This window comes from Haemaphysalis longicornis, unplaced genomic scaffold (genome assembly GCF_048455015.1).
Source record: "Haemaphysalis longicornis isolate Haplotype H1 unplaced genomic scaffold, Haemaphysalis longicornis Haplotype H1 scaffold_6, whole genome shotgun sequence".
Taxonomy (NCBI): Eukaryota; Metazoa; Arthropoda; class Arachnida; order Ixodida; family Ixodidae; genus Haemaphysalis; species Haemaphysalis longicornis.
Genome location: NW_027526407.1, coordinates 99,205,728 through 99,223,671, shown reverse-complemented (window position 1 = coordinate 99,223,671; position 17,944 = coordinate 99,205,728). Strand labels below are relative to the sequence as shown.

At 44.2% G+C, this 17,944-nt stretch overlaps 1 long non-coding RNA gene across 1 annotated transcript in view; it reads left to right on the top strand.

Moving 5' to 3' along the window:
- The window catches only part of LOC144141086 (uncharacterized), a 105,880-nt gene extending 99,064 nt beyond the window's left edge, over positions 1–6,816 (top strand). Inside the window, exon 3 of the long non-coding RNA XR_013316426.1 lies at positions 6,662–6,816. This is a non-coding gene — a long non-coding RNA (uncharacterized LOC144141086). The remainder of the gene's footprint in view (positions 1–6,661) is intronic.
- The last annotated feature ends 11,128 nt before the right edge of the window (positions 6,817–17,944 follow it).

Below are 17,944 nucleotides of genomic sequence, written 5' to 3'. Positions count from 1 at the left end.
TAGAGGGAACATGGAGAGTGCAGGTAATAGTAGAAGGACAGCATGCTTTATTGCTGTTAACGAAAATTGGTGCAGCGCGTAACCTCGGATCTACAATGGCATGTTTAAGCTACACACGGGTGTCCGCCCTGGTTAATTACATTTCACGGTGAAGGTAAAATCAACAATATTAGCAGATAATAATACAGTTGTTATTAGCGCCACGCCTGTCTACACTGACCTAGACAATAACAGAATACATGATTCGTTGATTTTAACGTTATTCGCACATTAATTAGTAAGAAAAGCTATTTCCAAAAACCGAGATAATTTAATGGACGTATATGTAGAGCGCGCATGTTGTCGGAATGATGCATTCAGCATTCGAACTTGTTTGGGCTCATCCTTACGTGAATTTGGTAATGTATATGTTCATAGCCAATGAGCGTACCCTGCATACAACTCTTATAAAAGACTTGCAGGGACGCTAAATGTATCTGGGCGCATATAAGTTCCAAGACTATGTATGCAAACGTGCAGATGCTCGGTTCAAGGTGTTTCCTCATTACCGCAGTTCCGGGCAGTACAGGGAAAACAAGAAAACCATGCCGCTCTGTTCTCACAACTCCTGTCCTTTTATTTTGTATTTTGTTTTTTAGAATGCCAATGTCATATCCCTAGTTTTGCGCTTGCGTACACTATACTTGAGAACAAGTTAAGAGCTGCAACTGATCATAGAGCAACGGACCCGGATGTCAATGGGCGCGCCCATTTTGAAAGGAGATCGCTATGAATGCTTGATATCATCTGTCGTTTCTCACGTTGTTTGCGGTCGCTGCAGTAGTTTATAAGCATATTAAGCCCAAAATTAGACCATCTTCCCGTAGGGGAACCCTGAGTAATATGCGAATCAGCGATGGGGTCGACTGAAGTTTCCATTAGTTTTCAGTTCGCCGTTTCCGTTTACTTTCAGCTTCGCGTGCCTTCGTTGTATCAGTAGCTTCTTGACGTAGTTTGAATGAGTGAAGAACATAAGGCACGTTCGTAGCACATGCTCCCCTTTCGGTTTGTAGCGCAGTGGGAAGAGCGCCACGTACCTCGCGTTGCGGCCAGAGAGTCGTAGGATCAAAACCGGGCGCCGCCTAACTATTTCTTTTTATAGTATACTGCGCTGACGGGGCTGAAGAGACGAGCATGCGCAGTAGAGTGCGGGTGGAGGACAACGACAATGACAACGGGGGAGGGAGGGACACAGCCCCGAGCATGAGATGCTTCGCATCTTAAAAATCACGGAAGCGGCTCGTGCCCGGTTCAAAATAGTCCCACTAACGCGCTACGTGCACCGTGCGGAGTAACACCCGGCTGTGGAGATGAGTAACAGCTGCAACGTCCGTGGCCGTTCTTAAGTTGTACCCGAGTACATAACTGAAATTTTCCATTGTTGAGGAACCTTCATTAAAGTGGCATTTGTGTGTACCGGTACCACCTGAGTATAACGGTTTGTTGAAGAACGACAAATTTCCAACATACAGAACAGATTTTTCTTGTTCGAGCTTATTTTTAGTGCTCTTTCAACCTTTACCATACTCCACTGTAAGCTTGTAGGGGCTCCCGCTGATAACAACCGGCCCGCTAAAAATTGTGTTTGTTTACCGTGGGGTCATTACACACACAATGGTTAGATAACACGTTCTATAAAATAATTTTCTCGGAGCCCTTTTTCAACCCTGCCATATTTTATTTTATAGAACTAAATCAATCGGATAACAACGTAAAAGCTCTGATATAAACAATAAATAAAATACTCAATGATTTAATCATATAAAGCCTAAAATATTTACTAACAAAGTTGAACACATTTTATCAGAATACCGACATGGCCCCTATGAGTCACCGGTAAGTGTTGCAGTTTTTTTTACTGGTACCGTTTCTCCACAAAAAATGTGGCACTTTATTAAAGGAGCCATGAAGACAAAATACAAGTTGGGTTTATTAAAAAGACTGCTTAGTCCCAATAACAATGACCCCACTATCATCGCAATCTTCGAACAAATAACGGAGATATTAAAGAAAACGTATGAAGCAGTCGCGACCCCTAGCCGATTTTCCGCAACTTTTCTATGACGTCACGGAACCTTTTTTGTGCGATTGGCGGCCGCCTAACTGACCTGTCGCGACGACACATGACTGGGCGCCTCTAATGGGGCCTCTAGTTCCATTTGACCGCATCACTTGAATGCTAACGTGCTGTTAACGCACTTAAAATTATGTTTTAGTGTTGGCCCGTATGACGTCACTCTTGCTCATAACAAGTCACTGCGGCGCAAAATTTGAAAGTTTTTAAATACTTCTTGCTTTTTTTTTTCGTTAAAAAACATCTTTTGTAGCTGTAATTGAGCTGAGTGAGATACTGAATCCTAGTTCTTTCAAATTAAACGAAGTTGTATTTTCTCTTCATGGCTCCTTTAAAGGCTACGCTAAAATTGCGGTGTAAGAAATGAACAGAAGCAGAGACAAGAAAAGCCACAGATGATGCATGCACTGATGTCGCTCTAAGGGGGAATGATGGAGCCAGTACTTCTGAAACTTGGTACGTGGCTCACCAAATTCCGCTGACTTGGGAGGTACCGGTAGCCTGCTGAAAATATCAGGCAGTTTTATTTATTACTATTATCAAAGGATAAATAGTTACCAACTCTTATTCCCACCATCTTTTGCGCGTAATTGCAAATTATTATAAAAATGACAATAAATCGCACTTGGCAGATATGTTGGAAGTACCACTAAGATCTTTGGAGCCTTGGTCTGAGAACTCAAGAGGGAGAGGACATTCACCTCTTTCGCGGTTAACCCATGTGAAAATAAACTAACTACCTACATTTTTTAATCAGTCTAACGGAATAGGGTGTTTAGAGAAAGTGTCTGTGGACGCCGTCGTAAGTAAGCATCATACGATAAATATCGGAATGTAGCCGGCAACTTTGCACATAAATGTAGCCGGCAGCTTTGCACGTGAACCTTTGGAGGAAGTGGAAATTACTTCCTGCACGGAATATTTCTAAAAAAATGACCTTCGAGGGAACTAAATTTGGCTTCGGAGTGTTTTTAAAAATTCTTTACGGGAGCCACATGTCCAAGCAAAAAAAGGAGGTGCTAAAATTAAAGCAGAGCAGGCTTTGCATTTTCCTTGGGAAGAAATGAATCAGTGATCTTTATTTGAGAAGTACGAATGAAAAAAACATTAAACAGAGCATACAATTGAAGTGACGACTGCCATAATCGTTATTGGAACAGCTGCCTCTGAGTCTATTGGTCCAACGTTCCATAACATAAATTGAGAAATAAAATAAACGGTGGGGAGAGAAAACAAGTGGGTGGTGGAAATCCATCCCGTCTGGGATGAATAGTAGACGTGTTCTTCGCTTATTAGGTCACGTATGGCGGGGGTGTCGCAACTGTTGGGAGAGTAGGGTGAACTCTGCTCAATAACGCGAAGGAATAGAGTACGGAAGACGTGACGACGACGTGCCACCCAGCCTCTTGGGGCGCCCGAAAACGTCCAGCAAATTATCGGGAGCTCTCGGCCACGCAGGAAAATTTACGCACGAACGGTCGCTGCGTTAGAGCAATTTTTTGCGCACGCATGGAGCAATGGGGTGACATTTTGTTGTTTGAAAAAATTGCGCGTATCAGGAAAGACCATTTTTAATATGCTGAAGCAGTAATAAGAGAAAGAATATGACGTGAAATTAGGTATATGTTCTACCAATAGGAAAAAAAAACAGCGCACCATCATCATTTTGGGAAATGAATAATGTGTGCGTAACAAAAATAAAAAGCTAATACTTTAAGGCAGTTTAACTCGACATAACTATGCTTATAGTTTTGCTTTACTTCCTCATTGAAAAGATAAAAAAACCCTAATTGTTCGGTCTTTATTGCTCGGCAAATACGAAGCAGTACTTTAAATTGTTGTCAAGTCGTTCTTGAGGGACTATGTAGGGCAAACCGACTAAAAATTTGATTGCTTTATTATAGTGTAAAAATATTCCAACACTGCTCGAGCACGTTCCTACGAAGTGGCATCCTCAGATGCGCGCTAGAAGGTATTTAAAAATGGCACCGAATGAGCCCCGTGTCACCCCGCCTAGTCTATGCAAGTTTCATGGGATGCACAGTGGTATTTACATTGTTATTACAGAGAACGCGTGATAACGTTTACTGTTATAATTGCTTACAAATGTAGCCCATAGTTACTTGCATTTTTATGTACTTCCCTGTATAAGGCAATGGCGCTGCGTTAGTCAAAATAGCATTGTGCATGCAGTGTGAAACGGTTGTTTACGTTAGGTCGCTCGCCTATCATACTGTTTGCGCGAACGTATGTGGTTTCTTTTTCGACATATTAGAGCCATCTTTTAAGCATAAAGTCCACTGTGCTAGTACAATTTCTTTGCTTTTCTCAGAATCCACGCAAGAAGCGACAATTTAGAAAAACAAAACGAAGACTTCGAAGTACGATTTCTCAGTACATCATTTGCGCTGAGAAAAGAAAGATTTTCTCTTTTACCTGTTTCAGTTTCCGAAACCGTTTTAGTGGCAATTCTTCATAAATGCTACAAAAAACACTCTAAACCAGAATAAGCACCTGATCGTCAAAATTTTCTTGATTCCCACTTTTGCCTCTCAAAATAAAGTAAAATGTGTGTCTGGGCTACGATATATTTTTGTAAAAAGGACCAGTTATGGCCGGCATTATTATTCTGGTTCAAAAGAACGCATGAGGAATCTAATCCATGTAAAAAATGCTTAAGCCCTGTGCCTGTAAGCAACTTTCTGAAAATGTTCCTTAAGGCGAGAAAAAAAAGCTAAAAATCTCTGGATTTTTATTTTAAGAATTACTGCATAATTCGGTATGAAATTTTGCACACGGTTAGTTGACGGTTATTATACAAACCTCCGAAAATTTCAAGTGTTTTCTCAAAATGCAGCGACGCTATCCGGGAAGGTAGTTGGACGCTTACGTAAACTATCCATCCTTCATTAATAAGCAACTACGTTCTGCAAAGGAACTTGTAACTGAACCTGTCAAAGAAATATTTAGGAATACGGGCTAGTGCACGTGAAGGTACCTATTTAGCGCGTGAACACGCATATATTTTCCCAATTGAGTTAGCACTACTGGCTCAGTTTTATGACATTTTCAGCAAGAAGATAGAAAACATGTCGCACACGCCCAGAAATTTTCACAACTACATTTTATGTGTCGAAATAATTGGTTGTTCTGTTTAATATGCCGAAGGTACACATGGGCTCTGAGAAGCGCCGTAGTGGAGGGCTAATGTTATTGACCACCAGGGGATATTAACGTTCTGATTACCTTGTGGGGCTTTAACACGCCGACACTTCACAGGCGATGAGGCGCGCCGTAGCGGAGGGCTCCGGATTAATTTTGACCACCTGGGGATCTTTAAAGTGCTTAGAAATCTCAAACACACGGGCGTTTTTGCTTTAAGTCTTCATCAGAAAAGCGGCTGTCGCGGCCGGAAGTCGGACCCGCGTCCTCGGGCGCAGAAGCACAATGCTGTAGCCACTGAGCCACCATGGCGGGTGGGGATCTTAACGTGCCAAGAAATATCGACACACGGCCGTTTTCGCTTTTCACCTGTTGCAAAAGCCAGCCACCGCGGCTGATATAGGACCCCCGTCCTAGGGCTCAGCAGCACAGCTCCTTCGCCGCTGAGCCACCGCGGAAGGTGTGTGTCAATATGGCACGCTGGAGCAACTCAGCGGCGATGGCATCCCACCATTCCACCTGAGAATTATTTTCAGTGTCACGTCCACGCGGCTGCTATCATGAAGGAGTCAGTGCACGAAACAAATGCCATAAGTTTCGCAATTTTGGCGCGCACAACAAATCCAAGATTAGTGTAAGTTATAACAAGTTAACCGTGAGGGGTTAACTTAAGCCCGACAAACATGATCCAGTCCCTGCGAACAGGGCAACGTGTAAGTAAGCTTAACCATTGCAAAATCAGCGCGAAAGAGACAGGACAAGAAGCAAACCGGAAGAACAAACTGACAGGTTATTATGAAGCATTATATATATATATATATATATATATATATATATATATATATATATATATATATATATATATATATATATATATATATATATATATATATATATATATATATATATATATATATATATATATATATATATATATATATATACCAATTTGAAAAGAGGACAAGTGCGTGAGTGTCCCGTCCTTGTCGCTATTGGACAGGCACTACGACTTCTTGTCTGGTGACAGAGCGTAATCTGATTTCGAGAGTAGTGCTGTGCACGTGGAATTTCTTGCGGGTTACAACATGCGCTTTCTCCCCCTGGTAACGATATGTCACCACGTTATTGTGTTGAGATAGGTTTATATCGTTCCTTCCGGTTCTGTCCTGTTTCCTTCGCGCGGCTGTTGAAATCTAACTTCAACGAAGTAGACCAACTTTTTCTCCTTATAAAGGTGTAAACACACGTTTCATTGGAAATCAGTACTTGGTGCAGGAAAAGGGAATAAACCCACTGTGGGCATGATGTAGGGGCATCACAGGAACGCTCAACGAGGTTAACTACTATGCCAGAGAAATTAACTTCAGACGACGTTTCTTTTTGCAGAGATGACAACTGGGACGTGGCCTTCTTTTCCAGGCCAACCTACGTTACGTGTGACCAAAATAGAGGACCAAAGGGCTGGCTGACGCCAAGCCTTGAAGGCCGGCTGACATGGGGGACACAAGTGGAGGAGATACCTAATGGCCAGTAGCCGCTATGTCGACGTTCAGGGGCGTTCCCCTGTCGGCACAATTCATATGAATGAGGCTCCTGGTGAGCATCAAAAAAGAACAGGACAATTCAATCAAACCTGTCTTGCTCTGCGGGGGTTATTCTTTCTCGCCAAGTTGCCTATACCCCGTCAGCGTCACGAGAACAGGCTACCATTGGCGTGCTTGCCTCCATGCCTAGGCAAAGGCCGCTGTATGAAAGTGCACATTATACAGAGGGCCGTGTTATGCCTTGTTACGTGAACGGCGGTGCCACAATGAAATCTACATTTAGGGCCTCATTGGTATTGCCTGTCAAGATCAGCTTATTGTGATGCGCATACGCTACTCACAGATGCTATAGAGGGGTATGGTCTGTAGGATGGTTAGGCGTCATTTATCCTAGTTACTGAACATAGGGACATAAAGCTAAAGGGCTATAATATAAAATAAAAGCCCACCCCGTACCACATACGTATCACGGGTGACGCCAATTAAAAATAAACAAACTGGACCGAGGTCAAGTCGCGTTGAGTCGGAATGTTAAGGAATTTATATAAATAAGAAGCGATTATGGGCGGCGAGCGATCCGGCAAGCCGCAGCCTGCGCATTTCCCATGTCGCGGCGCCTCTAGGCAACATACCTTTAACGCAGCAACCACACAAGCGCGGAGAATTGCAACCAAGGTCATTGGACCTCCGAGTGTAGACATAAAAAACTAAATGTCTAGAAAGCGTGTCGGGAGCAGGCAGGCATGCAGAACTAACAGGCATAACATTAACTCAGCTTACTGGTCAATGTTATTGAGTAATTGAAGTAATTAGTGACGGGACACTGTAGAATAAAATGTCTACCAACGCGCTTAGACAAGATGCGGGGTGGTCTTTAAAAATGCCAGATTATTATAATACCCTCGAATACTAAATTTGAGTGCACGCGTTTAGCTGTTTGGACATTGCGAAATATGGGGAGGCGATGAATTTTAGACAGACATACTATACGAATCAGCGACGACGGTAAGCCTTTGCGTCGGCGGCGGGAACTGCAGAGTCTTCTCGGTGACGACGAATAGCTGTTGCTTCGCCGGGGCGTGCATCTGGAATACGGCGTCGGCGGTGCTGAGCCCCTGGTCTGGCGGCTGACAGAGTACTTCCTTAAACAGGAAGTGATCGCTTCACCGCAAAAGCGACGACGGTGTGCGCCACTCTGAAGTTATATTATAGCCGGTCCTTGCCGCGCCGCTCGCCTCGCGCGGCACATGCCGCGCTTCGGTTTCTTCATAATACTCTCCTCCTCCTCGTGCTTCCTCGCACTCTCTATGGTGGCGTCCTCGTTCCCTCGAAGGACGACGGGGAGGGACGCCACGAAGCCACAGGAGCGGGCGTTTAACAGCTGCGCTCTAAAACATTATTAGTCCAAATCCGTCGAGAAAGAGGCGCCGGCTGGGGGCACCGGCACGCTGCAATCGCTTAGTTATCGCCCAGGCGCCCGTTGACCCTAGCGGTGAGCTCAGACAGCTGGATCACACACTCTTGCATTTGTGGGTCGGAGCTGTGCAGCGAAGCATCCCATTGCTCTAATTGAGTAAGGGGCAGGGACAGAGAAGAAGGGGGCATTCTAAGTTGACTTACGGTTCCAGTGTCAAGGAAACAGAGGAAACAGCAGGCTAGCAACACAAGGCATCGCAATGGAAACACAACCGTCATACACAAACGTATCCAGGGGGGACGAACAGTTCAGCCAGGGGGCTGCTGTGTCCCGCGTGTATTATTGCGACAAGTTAACGCAATTACGCGCCGATATTTTAATGTGTAACACTTACCCAAGCTTTTGTTTCAGATTTTATCGTTTTGGTATGTTTTCATCGCTGAAGAAGATTGTTTCGTTCCTATATCACTACTGAGCAGGGCTTGACACTGCATTTGCGGCCATAATAAGCAGCTACATCCCTTCCAAACCTCTTTTGTACTGTGTTTTTGCTTAGAACAGAACCGGTGGAAACAACTACACGTTGCTCAGCAGTGGCTCCCGTAATAAGTATTCCATTATTTGCGCTGAAAGGTTGAGGCAAAGGAAGGCGGAATTACATGCGTGACAAACCTAGCAACATAGACTCACCCCACGTTCTCTTCTTTCTCCATTCGTACTAGAAGAATCGAAGAACTGAACAAAACGTTGGTAGTATAAACCCACCTGTTAGATAACAGAAGATTTGTATTTTCGACAAGAATGCGAAAGAGTATTTGTATTTTCGACAAGAATGCGTACAGTTAACCTGCCAGACCTTGCATCCCGAAAACATTTTCGGCGTTGCGAAAAAAATAAGAACAATTGGTGCTCGAACCCAAGCCGTCCACGTCAAAACCCACGACTCGACCCTAGGTCATTCAGGACTTTTGTTATTGCCTGCTTGCGGTTATGGACAAAACAAAATGAACATAGAGCAAAGGGCTTACAAGACAACGCGAAAACACTAGCATATATCTTGCTAGTGCGTCAGGTTTAAAAAGGCGGTGGCCTCACCGCACTCTGTAGCTCACTCACCCACTCCACTAGTCCGGGCTTTTAACGCCTTAGGCCATTGAGGACGCACACAGAAGCCAGCTTAGCAGTTCTTCAACAACTGCTAATCATGTGGTTTACAATAATGCGGGTAAATTCGATCACGTTGGGTAAAAGTGTAAAAAGTGGGGATCATAGATGCACTTTTTCACGTCCTCCTTAGGGCTTTCAAAAGGCATAGGGCAATTTGAAAGAAACATACCCTGCACCGCAGGTGGACGGGATGACTGCTTCACGGTGTGACGAAACACTACGATAAGGGGGAAAAAGAAAGTCTTTGAAGCACCAAGCAGGCAGCAAACATCAACACTTGTAGCGTCTAAACACCCACAACCTATTCAAAAATCTCTACATTTCCAGCAACAAACCCTTCAAGAACGAAACCTGCTGACATACGGTGCAGTACTGCGCCAGCAGCTCCGCACGACACTCTCTGTAGAAATCGATGACAAGAAAAATCGTCCATTTCCGCGCTTCCAAGGAGCGCCTGAGGGCGCGATGGTGCTGCCAGTGCTCTTCGAATTGGCTCTAAAATTTTTCAGGAAGGTTGAAACCTGCACGAACCTCAAATTTAACACCGCGCTGATGTTCTAACCTTATTTTGAAGCCGAGGCAAACCGGGCCCTAGGCGGAAATGCTTCAGCCGTGCATCGAAGCACACGTCACAATTTCTCCCAGGCTATAGGTTGGAATACGAGGTGGTTTCCAACGGCAGACGAAAAGAGTACGAACTCGTCTGGGAATACGCACTTCGCGACGCAACCTCTGCTGCGTAAATACATAGATTTGCCCTCCAAGGCGGCTAGACATCTCACCAATGCGTACAGGGCAGCAGCAAACAGACCAGCCAGGTGATGTGAATTAAACTCACAACAACTGCAACAAAAACAAGGCATTAAAGAGCACAAATAAGGAACGCTACTGCAACATTGCTATAGCCAGTCACTTAATAGCAGCCTGGAAACCATCTTTAAACTGTGCCCTCCTTTACAAAAAACAGCAAAGCTGGCATTATCTTAGTGGTCAACGTGCTCACAAAACAGGAACGTATGACGAAAGACGACACGGCGCTAACTTACAACTGCTGATTTAAAGGGTGGACGTACAAATATTTAATGACTACACCTCAGGTGATAGGTTCCTCTCGCCCACGGTATAATCAATAAATTATCTTCCAAAGTGAACACGCACTGGTACAAACGCACGCTGCAAAGAAAAGAGCATGTCGTTAAAAAGAGGCAAGGAAAAACTACAAGACCTCGAAAATCACTATATTCTGCAACATTTACCGCAGATATGAGTGTACCTCATATGTAATGGTAATGAAGCCGGAGATAACGAACGATCGCCGCATTTTCTTATGCGAAGGCCTAGCTCTGTTACTCTGTAGGGGCTTTGTACCGATGCCTTGATAAAACTGACGTATCATAAAAACTGTTGCTCAGTATTTTGATAAATGAAACCTTTCGGTTGACCTATAGACCTTCTAAGTTTCTCCAATCCTTTGTTTAGATATCGCCCAGTTTGGTCTTCACAAATACGGCCACACGACCACTGTATCAAATACACAAAACACCTTGCACAATAAACAAAACGCGAGCTTTGTTTTGAAGATGAGTACCAAGATAAATATCGATCAAGAAACCCAACTGTCTGTTCTGCTGTAAAACTGCCGTCATAAAACTTGTGTTGCCTGTTTTAACCCCATAACGATGGATAAGCAAACCGTCCCATTTAGGCAAGTACGCCAAAGAAATGAAATACATTTTCTTGCATAACACCGAGCACTTTGAATGTCAAAGGAGAGAAGGCATGCATCATGACCTTTACACTACAAATTAAGTATCTTCCCATGATGTCAAAACATTTACACAGTGGACGTTGATACTCAGAGTGACGCTCTAACGTGTAGCTAAAATATGGCCGGATATGCATATCTTTAACGAAAGCACACTATTACACGCACAAAATCGTATATACAGGAATGGAACTAAGGACAGGACGCATTTACTATTCCGACGGTAGCTTCGACGTGCCAGTAGCAGGAAGGACAAACAGAAGCAGTTGGAACGAAATTCATGCTGGAGACTGCACATGCAAGTGTGCCTTCTATGACCACTCTGTGGACTCAAGCGATCGCCAAGCGCAGCATCTGTCACTACAACCCACGATATTTCAATCTTCAGCGATAGCCAAGACACACACCGAGTGTTCTTTATTAGAACCAAGACGACAATATACAAGTTTAGTGGATTCCAAATACCCCTTATACATTCTGAAGCCTTCAGAAAGCGCGACACTGAAAACACGCGAGACGAAGCAAGGGTACACAGGATGATCACTTACTCACAACTAAAGTTTAATCAGAAAAAAACCAGGAACATATACCCACCCAGTCATCACACCACGCATGCGTCTCCTATAATTAGATGGGAGCAACCTGAACACCATAAACAATAAAACAACACAAACAAAACCAAACCCCTACATCATCAACTGCAACATGGTGTACAACTCAATGACTACAAAGATATCCAATCTCTTTCTCGTGTAAAGCAACATATACCTGACTAACACAATCATTCTCTCTCTGAGTTATCTCGAACGCTTCAGCTACTTCTCTCGTCAACTGCCGCACACGCCTGAAAACAATTTTTGTATCACCGAAAAGCGGCCTGCAACCACCACGACGCCGGTATTTGCTGCAATGTGCCGCAAGATGTGACGATATAGCCCCTTTCAGGGACAGTTCATGTTCTCTGAGGCGCTCGTTTACGCATCTGCCCGTTTGACCGACGTATTTCTTACTGCAAGACAGTGGGAGTACAGTCGCGTGCGATTTGAAGGTAATCGCGCGAGCGTCGACGGACCACGACGATAACGCCCCCACGCGGCTTGCTTTACTCTGCCTGGTTCCTGGTTTACGCATTCTTCTCTCCCTCGGTCGCTGTTTATTCCAGCAGCCATCACTCCAGCAACAAAATCAATGACCCCCTTCCTCTTGTTTTATCGCGCACGCAGTGACGACGTCGCACTTGTGGTATTTTACAGCAGTTCTCGATAAGTTGCGCAGAAACGCATTCTCGGGAAATACTGGACATTTATAACAATTGGTTCTATCGTTGCTCACGATAACCAAGAAAAAAGCGCACGCGCGATTGCAACCACACAAGATCACCACAAAGCGGAAAGGGTGGTTTACTAGCCGCGGGAGTGATCACTGATCACAGTGATCGCAGTGATCACAGAGTGATCACTGCGACCAAGAGAGTGGAGAAAGCATAAACTAGGTCCCAGTCGCTCCGAAAAAGGCCGCGCGGGGGCGTTATCGCCTTTATCGGTCGAAGCTCGCGCGATTACCTTCAAATCGCACGCGACTGTACATAAACACAGCCATCGTTGCAACATTGCAACATGGTCAAATGGGCAGATGCGTAAACGTGCGCCTCAGAGAACATGCACTGTCCCTGAAAGGGGCTATATCGTCACATCTTGCCGACCATTGCAGGAAATGCTGGCATCGTGGTGGTTGCAGGCCGCTTTTCGGTGATACAAAGATTGTTTTCAGGCATGTGTGGCAGTTTACGAGGGGAGTAGCTGAAGTGTTCCAGATAACCCAGATAGGTGATTATTGTGTTAGTCAGGCATCTGTTGCTTTACACGAGAAAAAAGATTGCGTATCTTTGTAGTCATTGAGCTGTACACCCTGTGGCAGTTGATAATGTAGGTGTTTGTTTTTGTTTTAGTGGTTTTTTATTGTTTGTGGTTTTTTGGGTTCCTCCCATCTAAATATAGGAGACGCATGCGTGGTGTGATGACTGGGTGGGTATATGTTCCTGGTTTTTTTCTGATTAAACTTTAGTTGCGAGTAAGCGCTCGTCCCGTGTTCCCTTTCTTCGTCTCGCGTTTTTTCAATGTTGCGCTTTCTGAATGTTTCAGTATGCAATTTCACCAACTAGCCCAACTCGCCATTCTGATACCCCTTATAGTCCTAATTACAATGATGCAAGTTTTAACGCAAGCGTCCAGCACCTAAGCTAGGTAATAAGAGCAGGTTAAGGAGTAGCGATTCGTGAGCCCTTTGGTCGCCCAGCCTTTATGGAATCACAGGATGTTATATTCCAGGGTTTGTGGCCACTCACCAAAGCCCCCGGCGTGACACATGACTGTGTGATTGCAGTTTCACCCCTCTTTCGTTTTCATGGTACGACTTGAATGCTAGCAGGTAATTAAGAAACCGCCAACACCGGTTTTAGTGTCACCTATTGTGTTATTCCTGACGTTGTGGAGCGCATATTTTGCTACTTTTTCAATATGCCTCATCTTCTCTCGTAAAAACATCCTCCGTTGGGGTCGGAATGAAGAGTGATTTACCAACCACTAGTTCTTTCAAACAAAACAAGGCTGTATTTTGTTTTTGTCCTTTCCATAACATGTTGCCAGACAGCACAACAATTATTTCCACATGTGATTATGCGACTCCTATATTCCATGCGACACTGCCAATGGCGTTTGGACACAAGGGTATCGAATTGATGCAGAGAACCTATGCATTCACCTGATACAGAAAACACTGAACCCTTTGGTGTTAACGGAACGTGTCAAGCTAGTTGTGTTCACGGTTGCAGTAGCTAAAAGAAAAGGTCGCTAAAAAGACGAACACGGAGGAAGAGACCAAAGACATAAACGCGCGCCTGCTTGTGTTTTGTGTCTACGCTTGTTTTCGTCCGTTGAGCGCCTTATTCGTACATCTACTACAACCCTTTGTTGGCCTTCGCGTATCAGAGACTCTTACAAAGAGGAACGTCACACCCTAAAAGAGCCGGCCTTCTCATATCATTCCGAGATCGATAATCATTTTAACGAGCCTCTACAATAATTCCATTGATCAGGAATTGATTTGTCATCTATATAACGGCAACTACAGGTGCCCAGCCAAACAACAAAACCATCACTTCATTCACGGTTAACAAACAGGGCCAACGGGCTTTGAATGGGCCGCATTTTTAAACAGTATACCAACCTTCTCGACATTTTCTGCCACCAAACCCGGAAGAACATCTCTCCAGCCTACTCTAATACATTCAGCATGTGCGTGGATGAGTGGATAACTCCATGTAAAGGCACCGAGCAGTCGCGATCGCCCGCCTTGAAGAAGCTTCTAAGCGACGTACTCAAAGAGCCAGGATTTGGACTCGAGACATATACAAATACAAACTTCATATACCTGTCTACAGTCCACACCACCCTCTATAAGTGTTTTCGAAGTAAACATCAAAAATGTGGTAATGGAGTGGAATGGAGTTCTTACGAACTCCATTCTATTTTCATGAGTACAGCCAAAGAATTGAAAACTATCAGCATTGTAAAGAAAGATTGGTGAACAAGAATTGAAGATAGACTGTCTTTGGGCGTTGGATTTGCTGTTTCCCATCTACTTTGATCTTATATTTAAAGTCCTAGCAGTGTTTTGTCAAGGTAGGATATTCTCTGGCCTCTATAAAACTAAAATGTTTAGGTTGTGCAAGCAAGCCATGGACCACAGTAAATATTCCCGGAGCCCCTGGCACTCTCAAAAGACGTTCAATCTGCAGGTTGCTTCCAGACAAAAATTTAATAATATTGTCGAACGAAAAAAATCGGGCCGTAAAATGTTTACTTGATGTAGTGACGGAGCTCCCTTTTGATGCGATAAAAGGTTTAAACTCAATCGCCCGCTTGCATTTGCCACACAGTGCTTGTTTGAGGACATAACAGTCGACGCTAAAGTGCGAAAACATACGCATTGAATTGACCTTTCCACTTGGTTCTCCGTGCAACTACAGCGCCAAATGCTTCTTTCAAGACCCGAGGCCCTGCCCTGAGATGTTTCTGTACGTCATTTATTTTTCATATTAATGCTTTTCGCAGAACACTTGTGTGGAACCATCGACTCTTATTCACTCGATTATCTCACTGTGTCACTGTGACGCAACAGCAAGAGCGGCGCAAGATCGGACAACGGACAAGGTGTGGTAAGATGAGTTTACGCGACGCACTGATTTGCGCAAGAATTGCCGAAAAAGATGGGAAATATCTTTTTCCAGTGCGCTGACTGTGATCAATAATTGTACTAAACTGCGTTGGAATGCACGTGCCGAGATTTAATTGGTTTATTTTGATTAGTGGCGTGCTTGTCGATGCATGCATGCGTTACAGTGTTGCACGCCTATCTGCCTTTTCTAAATTAGGCATTGCTGAAATTGCATCTAAAGCTTGAGTGTAAGCACTTCACTGTTGAACGACGTGCTGAAATATTCAATTCCATTATAACCGCAAGTCAAAGCCTGTTTATGTCCATCTCCGCCAAGAGGCTGCCTTATTGATTAAAACTACTTGCACGCCTACTAAATAATGCATGGATAAAGTTGCTCAAAACTTAATGTTCTGAAAACTAGCTGCAGTCGGGTCGATATTGCCACACAAATTCAACAATGTCAGCTCTGTGGGTCACGCTATATCGGCGAGATTCTGAGGAACCCCCATGTCCATCGATGCACACGCGTCTTTGGAGTAAATAAAGCCGCTAAGGAAAGGCGAGGGGGCATGTTACTGTCACGAGTGAAAGTCGGTGGAGGCTGCAATTCCGGAAAGAACAAATTTATTCGTCATATTCATGACGCTAATTATTACAAGGGCACAGAAAGGAACCTGGCGTACATAGAACGAAGGACTAAAGATTGCGAAATACGCATATAGAAAATAAGCTGCCACAATCTTTACATCAATTTATAGGGGCGAGAAGGCAAAATAGCGCTTTTTTCAGTTTGGAACAGCTATCCTGTGGTAACGTTTTCAGCCCCCGTCTGGGCACGAAGGACGTCTTTTAAGCGAAAATATGCAACATATATTGAAAAACATTCGAATTTTGAGGTAGAATCGTGTAGAATATGCAGGAGTGATATACCATGGGCCAGTTTACTAAAAACATAGTTGTCATTTTGTTAGCTCCATGTTAGCATGCTAGTGATACGATCCAATAGAACTAGAGGCCCCACTGAAGTTGCTGTCATGTTCCGTCGCGGCGGCTTAAGTCGACGGCCGCCGATCGAACCAGGCAAAGTTTGTTAAGTCAATAGAACATCACCGGAAAAGGGGTGGGCAGGCGCCGCTGCGTCGTGTTGTCTTCAATTTCTTCTTTGTTTGTTCAAAATTTGCGATAAAATGTGCACCATTGTTACGGGGACAAAACAATGTTTTAATGAACCAAACTTATTTATTATCCATAGAATAAATACCTCACAGAAATTATAAGGCCCAAGCACCAGCAGCTGAGTGAAAACAATTCACAGTATGCAAAGCACAGTACACCTGTCTCCCTATACAATCACAAAAATCGCTATCACCCACTGGGGAATAAGTAAAACTTCTAAAGCAGCAAGAAAAAGAATGTGAGAAATGAGGTGAGCCAGAACAAAACAAACAAGCGATTACAAAATGAAAGTTTAAAACTAACTCTTAGTCATCAATAAAAACACGAATAAAAATAAATATTTGTCGACAAATACTAATACGCGTACTTATACACAGATACTTCGACAGAAAAAAAAGAAAAAAAAACCCCGCTTCATCTCCACAAGCGTAAAACTAAGGAGGAGCAAAGCATGCAGTGTATAAGTGTAATCACAGATTGTATGTCTCTTTCTTGGCAGTCGAAGCCCATGTAGTGCCATTTCTGCACAAGATTGGGCCGCTATGACCTCGAGGGGACGGAAAGTGAAATATTTCAAGTCTGTTTTACCAATCTGCATTCGCCTCAACTGCTGGTTGAACGTTGTGGGGAGCGCCTTGGCACGACACCTTCTGGCCTAGAGGGTGTTGCCCAGAGCCCCACCCCGCGAGCTCCCTTCCCTTGCCCTCCTCGCCTGCCGGGCGGCTACCGGGCCGCAAGACTTGGAGACGTCGGCGCCCGAGAGATGGCGCTGGCGGACACGGGGCAGCGGGCAGTGGGGTGAAGGAGCATGCCTCATTCCTTGGCGTGCCGTAGAGAGCAGGCCCACAACGTACAATGCGTAACAGTTGAAAACCGTGTTGCAGAATGTGCCCTATTGCGTATTAGTGCACCGACATCATGCGCTTCACAATACGTTTTGGTCTATCTGGTATTTTCGACTGTATTGTGAGCATGTAAAATTATGTACGAAAATTCGTAAATGAACAATTTAACGTCACCTACCCCGCACGTATTGCAAATCAGCGAAGTTTCTTTTTTCAGCTGGACACTCGGCTGCGACTAACGTTTAAAATACCATCATGTACGAGTGGTTGCCTGGATTGCACGCATTATTGATGATGAATATTGGATATTATTGGCGCTGGACGAACTGGCGCAAAGAGCACCTGTTCGCACAGCGGTGAGCGAACAGGGATGAAGAGGTGAATACAAACATCGGTTATCAAGAACAAAAGTAAAGTCAAATAAATACAAGGATGATAGCTGTTGCAGAAGGCCAGGGTGTGATTATGCGTGGTACGAAATAAGGTTTAGAAATTTAACCTCTGATAAATACTTGAAAATGCATTTGACAGAAACCA